Raw genomic sequence first — 14,194 nt, 5'->3', positions numbered from 1 at the left:
TGCTTCACAGTGAAGACTTATTAGAACAGTAAATAGCAGGACAGTATCAGAATCTATTTTCTTTAAGAATTAGTGTTCATAAATGTACAAACATTGAAATGAGGGAAAAAATCTAACAAAAACATAAACAAAGTAAATAAAAAAAGATTAAAATATAATGTATTACACTGTCTAATGACACGATAATTTATTTTTCAATGAAACGTCTGCTTTACAACTTCAAATATTTTTCACAAATATGAGAACATTAATTAAATAATAAAACTATTGGACTGTTATCTGACTTTTTTCACAGTATAACTTTATAATGATTGTTTCATCTCTTTTTCCTCTGCATAAGTGTAGCTTCAAGGAAACATGGACAACCCTAAAACATCAATAAACGCCTGAGCAGAGCACTGGTCTCTGCAACTTTATCTATCATGGTGTCATTGTCCAAAGACATGAGAATTTCTTTCTTCTGCTGAAGAACTACAAACAAAAAAGTTTGATACATGAACGGTGGTTTGCAGATAACTTTGTTTTCCACGGCCGCTAGCATCTCGCAGTGCTCCTATTCCTAACTACCTTAACGTTAGCTTACCGGCCGTCTCCTCGTCTTCATTTGTTTTGAGAAAAAATGTGGTCAGCTTAGAATATTTGGCCGTGTCAGTTTCCAGAGTTTTCTTCTTTTTTATTCTGGCCTTTTCAGCGCCGCCTTTGCCCTTTCTGTCATCCATTTTTATTTCTGACGGTTTTTTATTTTGAGCAACTTGCAGTGCCGCTGTCGGGGGCGGGGCCAGCGAGTCAGAAGATAATCACGTCATCATTAACCTGCACGCTGCACTCTGAGTGTAAAAATAATAGATACAAAGGTTAGGGCTGCTGTGAGTGCAGGCAGCCTAGGGAAAGCAGCATCCACATTTCAACCGTGCCATGACAACACCGGCCATGAAAAAAACAGAGCGGCCCACCGGGAATTCTCCCGGTGCTCCCGATTAGCCAATCCGGGGCTGCTCAGACCTCAACAAATGTCACATGAGATATATTTATTAGGGCGGCTGTGCGATATTGAAGAAAAATGCAATATGTGATACCTTGTTAAAAAATGCGGTATTCGATATGCGATACGATATTGCTTAAAGTGTGTAAAATCAATTGCAATTATATTTTAAAATATTAAAAAATTATATTACCAATTTCTTTAAGATTCTTTCTTGGAAAAGAAAGAATCACTATACACTGTAACCCTTTACTGTAAATTTACAGCAAATTTCGTACAGAATTGTACTGTATTTCCATAATACAGTATTAGGCTGTATCTTTTACAGAACAGTTGTAAATATACAGCACATTTCTGTTTTCATCCCGCTTAATTCGTTATACAGTATCATACTGTAAATGCATTGTATTGTGGGATTGATTTTATTCGTGCTCAATTCAGATGAGACAGTTCAGGAAAACTTGATGTGACAGTGGGTCTGACAAATATTTATTCCTTTGATCTATATAAAGAGTTTTTGTGAATTTGTAATTTATCCTTAAGCTTTTTTAAGCTTTTGTGAGCTTTGGTTCGTGTGAGTTTCGTTTCGTGTAAGCTGTTGTTGAGCGTCTTTCAAATATGAGTTGCCTGTGGGACACACCAGAAACGGTTAACGTCAAATGAACTTCATGAAGACAGGAGGAAGAATCTGTAATGCGTCTGTGAGCACAAGTGGATTTTAGAGCTTGAGAAGAGTGTTCAACTGATTGATACGGTAAGCCCACCTATTTTTATTTATTTATTGCGTTCGGATTTCTACATTGTTTACACGAATAGTTAGATTTTGTGAACCTGGTCTTGTACCGCAAAAAAAAAACACTCCACCTCTTTACCAAGTAGGCCTAACAATCACATAGACAACATTTACAATGTAATTTGCATGATCTGCTTTTCATTAACATGTTTTCCGTTTCAGGTTCTACAATCTAATGACAATGCAGTGCTAAAGTAAGTGCTGTGTGTAGTCCACGAGTCATGTTCCAAATTCCATTTTCAAATGTGGTATTCCTGATTGCTCCAGAAAATTTAAAAAGTTCACTGTGCTCCCTGAATATGTGAGCCTTTAAAGCAAAGTCTGGCCCTCAAAGACATCTGTTGAGCAGTTAGGAATTTCAACTTTAGTGTGTGATATTGGTATATGTCAAGAAAAGTGCAGTGATTTGAAAAACTTTGTTTTACAATTTAAACATCATATCAAAGAAGGCACCAGAGTGCCATGGCCATTTACATGTAATAAACAATTTTCTGTAGCATCTACATTGACTTCACATTTATACAGAAATAATGGAATCTCTTCAGCAGAAAGGTTGCGTCATAGTATACTGCAGTCAAATGTTTCAGTACAAATGTCGCATGGTGAGGCATCTAACATGGCAGAACGCTCACATCCACAGCCTGAATTATTTGATTGTGGTGATGGCATAGAGCAGATGGAGAATGCACTTTTGCCAGATAATGCAGATGAATCTCTTTTTTTAAAACATGGCTCTGTTTAATCTCAAGTTACAGGCAAAGAATATTCTCCCATCATCTGTGATTCAGTCGGTAATTGAGGGGATGCAAGACATCCATGATATTAGCCAGTCTCATTTGCTACTCAAGCTAGGGGGAAAATTGACCGCGCTTGGTATTTCTGAAACTTTAAAATATGTAAAGAGCGTTGTTGATGTCTTGCAAACTGATGATCTTTTTCGGAGGTCTAAATTAATACTCTTAGCACTGATCAGAGGAGAAAGTCTTTTTATAAAAACAATTTTAAGTTTGTGGAAAATGAATCTGGCAAAGAAAGCATTGCTCAATACATTCCTATAAAGAAAAGCTTAGAAGCACTTTTCTGCTGCAAATCAGCAGTCTTTTATAAAGTACTTGAAAGCGATACTTGAGTAAAAGTACAAGTATCTTACCAGAAAATGATTTTGGTAGAAGTTAAAGTCACCCTTTAAAATATAACTTGAGTAAAAGTCTTAAAGTACCTGACATTTATTGTAATTAAGTATTAAAAGTAAAAGTATTTATTTTAAAAGTGAACGGTTGGAATCAACAATAACAGTCAAATGAGCATTATTTGATATTACCTTTACCTAAGTGCAAGAATTATAAACACTCATGAAAGCCAACCCCTACCACCCAGTCACTAACACTATTAACTTGGATTCATTGCTGTTGTTGGTGTTGTGTAGCCAGTGTATTGTGTTAACTGGTCATTTGTCTCCTGTCTGTTACTAGCTGACCTACAGAAAAAATTCCACCAACTCGTTATGTGGCAAGAAAACACTTTGACTATGATCAATATGTAAGCCTACATTCACAATATATAACAGTAGCCTAACAATAGCCGATAACAACTTAGTTTTGAGGTAATTAAATCAAAGCAAATCTCAACTTCAATAACATGCATGGTGCTTTTGAAGACGCGAGTAACCCTGAACGCTCCTCTGTAACCTGCTATGAATCTGTTCTTTCACAGCTGAAAGTACGCATAGAGCACCTGAATCGAACAAACACACTAAGTCATCATACACTGTTAGACATTTCTGTAATTTTTACAGTTATTTACTTTATATCACCCAGTATAATACAGCAATTTATCTATACAGTAAATAACTGTAATTTCTATTGCATTGTGTGATTTTTGTGTGACAAATACAGTGATTTTACTGTATTTTTTAAATTGATGTACTATACTGTATTTCCCCTAACGGTCTTTGGCGGTCTTTAAACACAACGTAATTATTTTGCTCAATTCTGAGGGACAGCATAGGCTTTGCTCTCTACGTTTTGAAAAAGGAACCCCACCGATAAATATTTTATAGCTTAGAAAACCGCACGTTTCCGACAGAGCCGAAAGAACCGCACATTTACGACGGAGCCAAAAGAATCGTACATTTACGACGGAGCCAAAAGAACCATACATTTACGACGGAGCTGATAGAGTCGCACATTTTCGACGGCGCTGAGAGAAACGTACATTTCCAACGAAGATTGTTTTCCAAGAGAGAAAAAACACGAGGTATAGTATTATAGCTTTATAGACTTTTTTGTAAGAAACTCATTAAAAGACTGCTAGCAATATGTATTTCTGTAAGGTTTGCAACCACCATACTGCCAGTTTTAAAACTTTTTTTGCTAATGCAAAAAGTAATAGAAACCTAGCTAATTACAGATTTTCACGTGGCATTGACAATAAATATTTTCCTATAGTTTACACATCCCCCTGTCATCTTAGCTGTGTATGTCAGCCAAACAGAGTGTAAGTGATTGTTTACATGAAAAATTAAGTTCTGTCATCATTTACTCACCCTCTTGTCAGTGCAAACTTGTATGACTTTGTTTCTTCCACAGAAAACAATATTTTGAAGAATGTTGGTTGCTGGTTTCCATTCATTGCATTGGTTTTGTGTTCATACAATAGAAGGGTAATGGGTGCCGCTGCTGTTCAGTTACCTACATTCTTCAAAATATCCTCTTTTGTGTTCTGAAGAAGAAAGAAAGTCATGCAGGTCTGAAATGATAAAAGGGTGAGTAAATATGTAAAACATATGGATGTTTATTACTTATTTTCCTATTTTTTTATTATTTCCCTCACTGTAAAAAATAAACCACAGTTTTTACGGTAAAAAACTGGCAGCTGTGGTTGCCAGAACTTTACCGTAATAAATACGGAATAACATTTTTTGCTATTACGGTAAAAGGAGATTAGCACTGTTGATTTTACATTTAAGATTGCCATTTTATTCCATATTTTACCATAAAAATAAAAGATTCTTCCATAAAAAGAAACGCTGTTTTGCCATATAATTGACAAGAAAATACCGTATGAATGTCGCCGAAAAAAATAATTTGCCATTGAATATTATGGTGTTTCATTGTAAAAATAAAACTGTTATTTTTACAGTTAAAAACCGGCAGCTGTGGTTGCCAGAATTTTACAGTAATATTTACGGTAGAACTTTTTCTGCTATTACGGTAAAAGGATATTTGTACTGTAGATTTTACAGGTAATGTTGGTATTTTTTCCATATTTAAACGTATAAATCAATATTCTTTCCATCAAAAGAAACATAGTTTTGCTTTAAAATGTACATAAAAATACTATATCAAATAAAGGTTTTGCCTAAAAAATTACAGTGTTTTACTGTACAAATTAACAGTATTTAATATAAAATACTACTTTATTCTGTATAAATTCCATTAAAATATAATAGCAATAAAGGTTTTAAGTTAAATATTTATGTGTTTCACCGTATAATTAAGGGAAAATGTTTTTGTTTCAACGGTAAAAAACTGGCAGCTGTGGTTGCCAGAATTTCACAGTAATAAATACAGTGGAACTTGTTTTACCATTACGGTATTAAGATATTCGTACTGTTGATTTAAAGATTAATGTTGGCACTTTATTCCACATTTTACTGTGTAAACATTTTTTTCCCATCAAAAGAAACACTGTTTTGCAATATATGATATGAAAGTACCATAGGAATAACCATAAAATAAAGGTTTTACCATTAATATTAGTGCTATACTGTACAATTAACAGTATCCAATATAGAATACTTTATTCTGTATAAATTCCTGGCACACAAAAACTAAGGTTTTGCCATGAAATGTGAAAGTGTTTTACTTTACACAATTAACAGTCTGTTATAATATAATTAATAATTTTCTTAGTAAAACCTCAATGTCTAACTTAGCTCACCAAAAAATACATACAAGGTCAACATTGTTTTTAATATTTTAATGATGAAAATATTAAATCATGTTTCTCTTAAATAATAAAATAAAAATACATCAGTCCTCAGTATGATACTTATAGTATAACACCGGCTCCGCCGACCACGCCCCCTACAACAGAGCTCTCTCACACTCCGCACAGATCACACTCTCCGGAATTCTAATTACACCCGCACCTGCTGCTCGTCATCTCATTTGTTTGGACACTATTTAGTTTGGGAATTTTACTTCAGTCTTTGTTCGGGGTTGATGTCGTTATGTGTTACTTGACTTACCCGTTGTGGAATTAATCCGTTGTGGAAATGACCTGTGTTTTTGGAAGGAATTTATCCCTTGTTTTTTGAAGGGATTTATCCATTGTTTTTGAAGGGATTTATCCATTGTTTTTGAAGGAATTTATCCATTGTTTTTTGGAGTTTACCCGCTTTCTTTGATACCTGTTATGAATTGTGTTACATCCTTTTTTGAAGAAACGTCCTTGGTTTTTTGTACGCTCTGGACTGCTTTGTGTGCTTGGATAACTCCTATTGATATCTCCTGTTCGCCTGTGGTGTGTACATCGGTCCGAGCCTGGCGTGACATATAGCTCAGCAGGATGTTTGAGAGTAATGAAACAAATGTGCTTGAATAGAATTACCAGGGTTGCCCTGACTTCCTCCTACAGTCCACAGGCAGACAAAAGTCCAAAGTCCAAATGACCTTAATAGATAAGCAAGTTGTAAAGATGTTCCCACGGTGCTGTCTTCCTGTAGTTGTTGAGGCGAGGGAGCAGTATGTGAACAATGAGGATCCCGCCAGGTTCGGTGGAATGAGTTATTGTAGATAACACCAGAGAAATATTGTGATAGGGCATCAAAAACGCTTGGATAAATCTAGAAGATTTTTTTAAGCGACAGGATGCGCAGCACTTCTCTTATGTAAATGGTTTAGAAACTCCCTTATTGTCAACCATCCGTCATCTAAATGCTCTAGGTCTCTAGTTTGTGGTTGCATGTTATTCCCCCACCTTCCTCTCAATCTTCAGCTGTCTCCCTCAAATAAAGGTTAAAAGCCCCAAAAATATCTTGAAAGAAAATGACCACAGCCTTTTTTTATATCATCAACATTTAGCTTAACCTTATTTAACCCCTTCCTGACAGCACCTATCACTTTTACAACCCAATTTATATTAAACCATACCCACTTCTGTATTCCAAAAAGCCTCAACAGCATATGACAGTTTTCTTTCAAACTTTATTGACAAAACGGCATATAACAGCTTGAGTGTTGACTCAATCACAAAACAATTAAATGTAATAAAAAAATAAACTTTTCTCATTGAGAAACTTCGGAAAATACCAAGTTCACCAGCACAAACCAACTGACATCTCTCAGTGAACCTTAACATGTACCTTTAGAAACCACCAGACATTTTCTAACGAGAAGTTTACACTGGCGTTCAACTAACCGTGTGGTATAATTTTAATTTACAAAATATGTGCAGTATACCATAACAAACTGTATACTTGAACATACAGTATTTCTAAAAATACAAGTACACCTGAACATTTATTAACCACTCATCCCTAAAGGGTTAATAGGGTGTGTCTATGTCCATTCATGGTCTGCGAGGTCTGCAATCAGAGTGAGGATTCTAGGATTGACTGGGAGAACTTTCTTTGTTTTATTCCACTCGACTTTGGTGCCCCTCTCAGGATTTATTGAGAAGAAACACCTTCATAAAAATAAAATTAATAAAAAAAGTTACCATTAATGGATGAAATCAAAGAACTTACTGTTCTAGCAAAAAATAAACTGTACCTTTGAAGAAACTCTATTGTTGATCGTAGTTCCACTGGGTAGTGTATGTTGAAGCAGTAGAAACTCCCAAACATCAGGCAGAGGTGAACGAAGTGATGTGGTCATTGACAACCTTTTGGTTAATGCTCAACATGAATGTCTCAGCAGAAAAGCAACAGGGCCCTGAAAAAAATATATATATAAATAAAGAAACTTCAGTTACAAGGACTTAAATGTCAGCCATTGAATAAAATACAATGGTGATGATTACATAAAACATAGAACAAGTGGCATTAAAAAAAAGTACTGATAACTGAGTTCATTTGAACTCTACAACTTTATTGAACTGTCCTATGGGCTGACCTTGGTGCCAGGTGAAGTAATAGACAGTATCTCTATATGGGCTGCAACACAACATAGCCCTAGGTAAGCTAATTTTATAATTGGAAGCAAGTATACCAGTATATTTAGCTACAGGGTTTGGTTAGACTTTTAGTTTTTGTTTACTTACCACACACAATTGTGCAGGGTGTTGCCGGCAACTTCTCCATCTGAACCTCTTGGGCCAGGCATGTCTCCTCAACGTACTGGAGAAAGTTCTCCTCCTTCTCAGCAAAATGAGCCAGTAAAAGAAGTACCATCTTTACAATGTCTTGTGAGCAACCATCCAAATGTCCCCGCTCAGTCTGAAACTTGAGAAGAGCATCCAGGACTTGTTTGCCAGTGAATGATATCCAGGTCCAATGACATCACCCTCTATGACATCTTGGAGGGCTTCTGGATATTTGGCCACCATTCTTTTGCCTATCTCTGTAGTGTTGTGTTTGGTTGGATTATTACACACATTTATCATCTCAGAAACCACTATCCTTACCATCTCTCACCGCAGCCGCGGAGTAGGTCTGGCCTTCCTTTCTAAAGTCTGCATTAACTCTTCAGGGAATATGGTATCTGGAACTTCTCTACCCAATTTGCCACAAAACTGGAACAGCTAGTTGAGGGGGATGAGGTGGTTGAGGAGGATGCTGGTGACGGAGAGACTGAGGGTGGAGAGGAACAGACAGACAGTGGAGAGGAAAATACTAGAGTTGGAGTGCTTGAGTCTGTAACAGAAGAACAAAGGAAACATTAAACCTTGGAGGATGTTATGATTCTCTGTTGAAAATGTAATGTATCGTTAATATGGCCGCAACTAACAATTTTCATTGTCAATTAATCTATCAGTTGTTTGGTCCATAAAAAATTCGAAAATAGTAAAAAATGTTGATCACTGCTCACGGCCTCAGATATATTGTTTGTCTAAAGGACTAAAAAAACTTAAAATATTATAATATATTTGAGAATTTGAAATTAAAAAAATAATTTGACTCAAAAAAATGATCAAAATAGTTGTTGATTAATGTAATAGTTAACTGATCACTTGTTAATTGTTAAATGACTAGATCATTTATACTATGGTGTGATGGATGGATGGTGAAGAAATCTTGTGAAATTATGTTAAATTGAATCCACTTACTGTTCTGGGCCCAGGCAGCAACAAGTCTTCTGGCTTGGACTGGCTTCAAAACCGGCAGCAAGTCTCCTTCTGTAATGAACTGCAGATCATCTATGGTCTCTGCACCAAATCCCTTCAATGTATCTTCCACTGAAGTAAGAACTGCTTGAGGAAGGTCCGGAAGCACTGCAGCAATAGCACTGCTTATCGTCTGTATCTTTGATTCAGACATATCTATCAGAAACACAAACACAAAGAAGTTTGCCTTTGGTCTACTGACATCAAAGCATCTACTCTGACAATACACTGTGCTTCAGTGGCACTATCTGGTATCCATTTTTCATGTAAGATGATAATGGCCACATGTCAATCAGTTCATTAATGTGTAGGCACTGCAATCTTCCACTGTCATTTTTCACTGAGTGCATGTGGTAGTGTGGAAGGAATTCTGCTGAATAAACTCTCATCAGAAAATAAAGTGCAGAATCATCTTTAACGACAAGGAGGATGAGTTCACCGAACTCCACTGAGTCATCATTCCTACTGTGTGTTCACATAGAGCGCGAATGAGGCGTCAAAAACGCGCTATTCGCGAGGAGTTGGACGCTTGAACATTTTGTGTTTACTCGCGTCATTCGCGTCATTCGCGCGTGAAATTCGCGTCATTCGCGCTATTCGCGTCATTCGCGCGTGAAATTCACTTCAAATTGAGTTAAGAATGTTTTTACAACTTACCAGATTCTCCGACCTCCTCACTCACTTTCTTCCAAGCAAGATCGTTTTTATTCCTGTTTTTATAAAAATAGGAACAAGTGTCGTAAAGCTCCGGGTGTCCACACACGGAGATGATAAGTTTCTCCTCCATTTTGTTTCTGCCTCTGCTCGCTACTGAGGAACATTTAAACAATGTTCTGCGCGTTCAAAAATTGGAGCGAGGCCAGTTCAGAAAACGTTGAAATTTATTGATCAGAAGTAGTCTCAAACAAACAGCTGTTTCGGTGGATCCTCAGACTCAGAACAGTCTTAACAAAGGATCGACCCCGAAAAACAGTTTCACTGGTATTTATATGTATTTCTCGCCGAAACTCTTCTTCAGCCGGGGTCCAATCAGATCGCCTTCCCTTTGTCTGCATTCCAGCCAATCAGCTCACTGCCTTGTTTTTCAAACCCGACATCTGTAACAAATTTGCACACAAGACCCTCACCCATTCCATGGGGCCCCCCGTGTAATCTAATCTTTTCACACACACATAGTAACATCCTATGGAAAAACCCCACAATATCAGCGATTATGGCTTGGTTACACACAACTCACACACTGGTTATATTTTCAACATATTATGCATAGTTAGTAATCAATAATGAAATCATATTAAATGTAAAGGCACGTTTAAACCACAATAAGATCCTTGAGTGTACACATTTCTTCCCCAAAAATAAGATGTGGTTATTGTTACACATTTACACAAGCAGATCCTGCAACCCCCCACTTACTGACCACATTCCATCTCTGGCAACATCTGGCAACTGAAGAACTCTCAACTTCAAGCTTTTGTTCACAATCATGTCATGTAGGAAAATACATCTGATTTAAACAACATCAATCATCCATTTTTATATCGATCCATATACGGATCTAAATTCCCACAATCCCTCTCTTGACCATTAAAAAAAAATGGTCACAAATCATCACAAACATCATTATCATCTTCATCTAGGAAATGATCGCCAGACAATAGAGGCATGGTATATTTCGGAGGGGTTAGGTCTGTCTTTTCTATTGCCGATAATATCACTCTGTTACATAGTGATCTGATACAGGGAATACAACAGCATCCGCATGAGACCAAAATACCTGCAAATACAGCTATTGATAACACAATCGACATTAAAACTGATTTCCATTTGCCTAGTGCCTTGTCTAGCCAATCTCCAATAGGATTATTCACTCCTGAATGTTCCTTCATTTCGATAGACAAAGTTCTCAAACCTTCCAATGCCCTAGTGACTGATCCGTCTGGTGCTGTATTATTAGGAATGTAAGTACAGCAAAGATCACCAAACATAACACATACTCCTCCCTTTTCTGCCAACAACATGTCCAGAGCCATACGGTTCTGTATAGCCATAAGTGAAGTTGGTGCTAGCTGTTCTGCTAAACCATCTACGGCATCCCTTGTCATATTTGCTAACCTCATCACATTATAATGTACATAATTAATCCTATCTACATTCTTGTTTGGGGTGACTGGAAAAATAGCAGCTATTATTGGTATATTCTCAAAACCTGCTGCCACTTGGTTGGCTAGTTTATATTCATCCGGTACACCTCGTGGAATCCCTATCGCGTCAATGTACGTCGGACTATTTAATGATAAATCTACACTTGATCCTATTGCTCTCTTTGTAATGATGTGTCTCCTACGTCTTCTAGTCAATGTTGCTGAATTCACGGTTTCCGTTCTGACTGCTCTGTCTCCTATCAGAGTTATTGGGGCTCCCAGTCTCACCATGGCACACACTCCCTTTGCCTTCTCAGGTATCCTAGTAAACAATCTTCGATCTCCACAATAATAATACAAACCTGCTCTAGCCCACGTACCTATCTCAGTCCCATTATCTAATATGATCTGATCACACCACTCCTTATTTATCTCCCCCAGGTTGCTGGTTGGTGATAGACGTTTAATATCAAAACAGGTATAATTTGCTTTCTTCGGTGTAAAAGGACCTGCCCGTGAAAGGTTGGTTATTGGTGGGAATATTGCTGCCAATGTGGTACAATTTTTTTGACTGGCCATCCGTGTCAATGCCAGCATACACTCATAACCCCACGTATCGTTTTGGTACAACGGGGCTGGTTCAATATATAAATGAGGTCTTGCATTAGCACATCCAACACAATCGTCTAAGCTCTGTTCTCTGGCTGTGGTAATTATCCATTCCAGCCACAAATTATTTTCCCCATATCCTGTGGCTCTTTCTATCATATCTTCTGGTTTTAACATGGTGTAATCTATTTCTACCACTCCATTCTTTTGTCCTACCGATAATGGCTCAGCTACTGTCCCATTTCTTTCCTCCTCAGGTGAACTGTCCACAACAAATTTTATTACTGCTTTTTTATCTGTTCCTGGGCTGTGCACCCCCATTATAAGGAAAAACTCCCCTGTATAATTGGCTGATCCCGTTCTAGTGGATATTGAAAGGGTGAGTGGATTTTGGCTTGCACTATAATCTCTTTGCATTTTAAAATCAAATTTTGCCGAGGTACGGGTCCAAAGGCTAGGTTCTTTCGGAGTCCAAGCACCGGTGTATGCCATCACGTTGTTCCATGACGGACACCATTCACCCCTATGGGTTCGCCTAGACTGGTATGCCTTACAAACACTGTCCGTATTCCAGTCCATACATACATATACCTCGTACCCCCTCCATGAGCTATTTTTTCCCCCACAATTTATGACAGCGCATAGGTCGAAAGTAAATGAGGTGGTCTTACCCCAAACATAGTTAATTACGAGTTGTTCACATGGTAACCTCGTATCGGCTATGGCTCTTTTGTAACTTGGTTTCGATATGTTGTTGTTGCTTTCCTGACCCTCAGTTATGCTAAAAATTATTCCTACTATAACCCCTGAAATTATTAATAGGATCCCTGACAGCTTACAGTTTTCCCACAGCTTCATCTCGTTACCCTCTCTTGGACTTTAAAGGAACAATAAACACACTCTTGGAAATTTAAATGGTTAAACACACAGTACACTTAATGGGAATATGAAATTCAGAAAAAATATATGGTTAAAATCCCACAAAATAGAAATGTAAGCAATAAATGGTTATACGTTAATGAATATGACAATATAAAATCACAATAGCAATATAACAATATAGAAAATATGGGAAATACTGAATATGAAATATGAAAACTGTGAATATAAAATATGAAAAATAGCAAATATGGAAAATGTGAATATTAAAATTGAAGGATCACAATAACAACAATATATATTGATTATAAAGAATTAGAAAGAAAATTAATATATAAAGATTATGATAAAGATAAATACGAAAATGTTGATAACCCTTGATTATAATGAGTATATAGTCTACACACCAGTTTCTTATTTGTTTTAAGCTCTGGGTGTGATCATCATAAATTGGATAGTCCGTGCACCTTGCTTTTGTGACTAAATGGAAGATAGTTCTACTGTGTTCCTCATGAGTCACTGCACAATCACCTGTTCTTTTATTTTGTCGTCTCACGGTCTCCACTCCGTACCTGTTTTTAAATGTCACTGCTTGAAAAAATGTCACCTTTTTTGCACTGGATTTTAATTTTTAATGCCCCTGTTGTTGATGCTTGTATGTCACTTTCTGCTCCACTTTCTGCTCCAGAGATACCCTCCCCCTCTTGGACCTGAGCCCTCAGGTCCACAGCAGTCTCTGACAGCGACCTGTTTGGTGGATCACAGTTAACACAAGAAGACAAGTGATACCAGGTGTCGCCCTTGCCAGATAGACGGACACAATGTGATGTCCTGGCCGTCACTTTCAGAGGCTCCGTCCAGCGTGGCTCATTCCACTTCCTTCGAAACTTCTTCAGGCGAACCCACTGCGAACCGGGCTCGACAGGTTCTCCAGCAATGTCAGAGGGAGTCTGCTGAGAGAAATGTTGAATCATAGCAGTCAGTTTGTCAAAGTATACACAATGTGAAAGTGGTACACAGGTGTCCGGCTTCAGCGGCGTCGACGGTCCTGGAAAAGATCTACCTGTAAGCAATTCAAAAGGCGTAAAGCCAGTGATTCTGTTAACAGAGGAACGTACAGACATTAGAGCCAACGGAAGAGCTGATAGCCATGATAATTTGGTCTGTGCACAGATTTTAGCCAATTTAAGTTTCAGTGTTAGGTTCATCCGTTCGACCTTACCTTGCGATTCGGGATGATAGACGGCCCCAAACGCATGCGTTAGACCCAGCGATTTCTCTACGATTTTTAAATGCTCATTTTTGAAGTGTGAGCCGTTATCTGACCGGATATGCCGGGGGAAACCGTAATGAGGAATATACAAATTAATGAGACACTTAATAACTGCAGTGCTGTCTTCTTTCCCACAAGGAAAAGCCTCAGGCCAACCTGTGAATTGGTCAACTATCACCAACAAA

Source organism: Barbatula barbatula (assembly GCF_947034865.1).
Source record: "Barbatula barbatula genome assembly, chromosome: 2".
In the NCBI taxonomy this organism is placed as follows: Eukaryota; Metazoa; Chordata; class Actinopteri; order Cypriniformes; family Nemacheilidae; genus Barbatula; species Barbatula barbatula.
The sequence above is the reverse complement of the archived record's forward strand: the minus strand, read 5'-3'. Positions refer to the sequence as shown.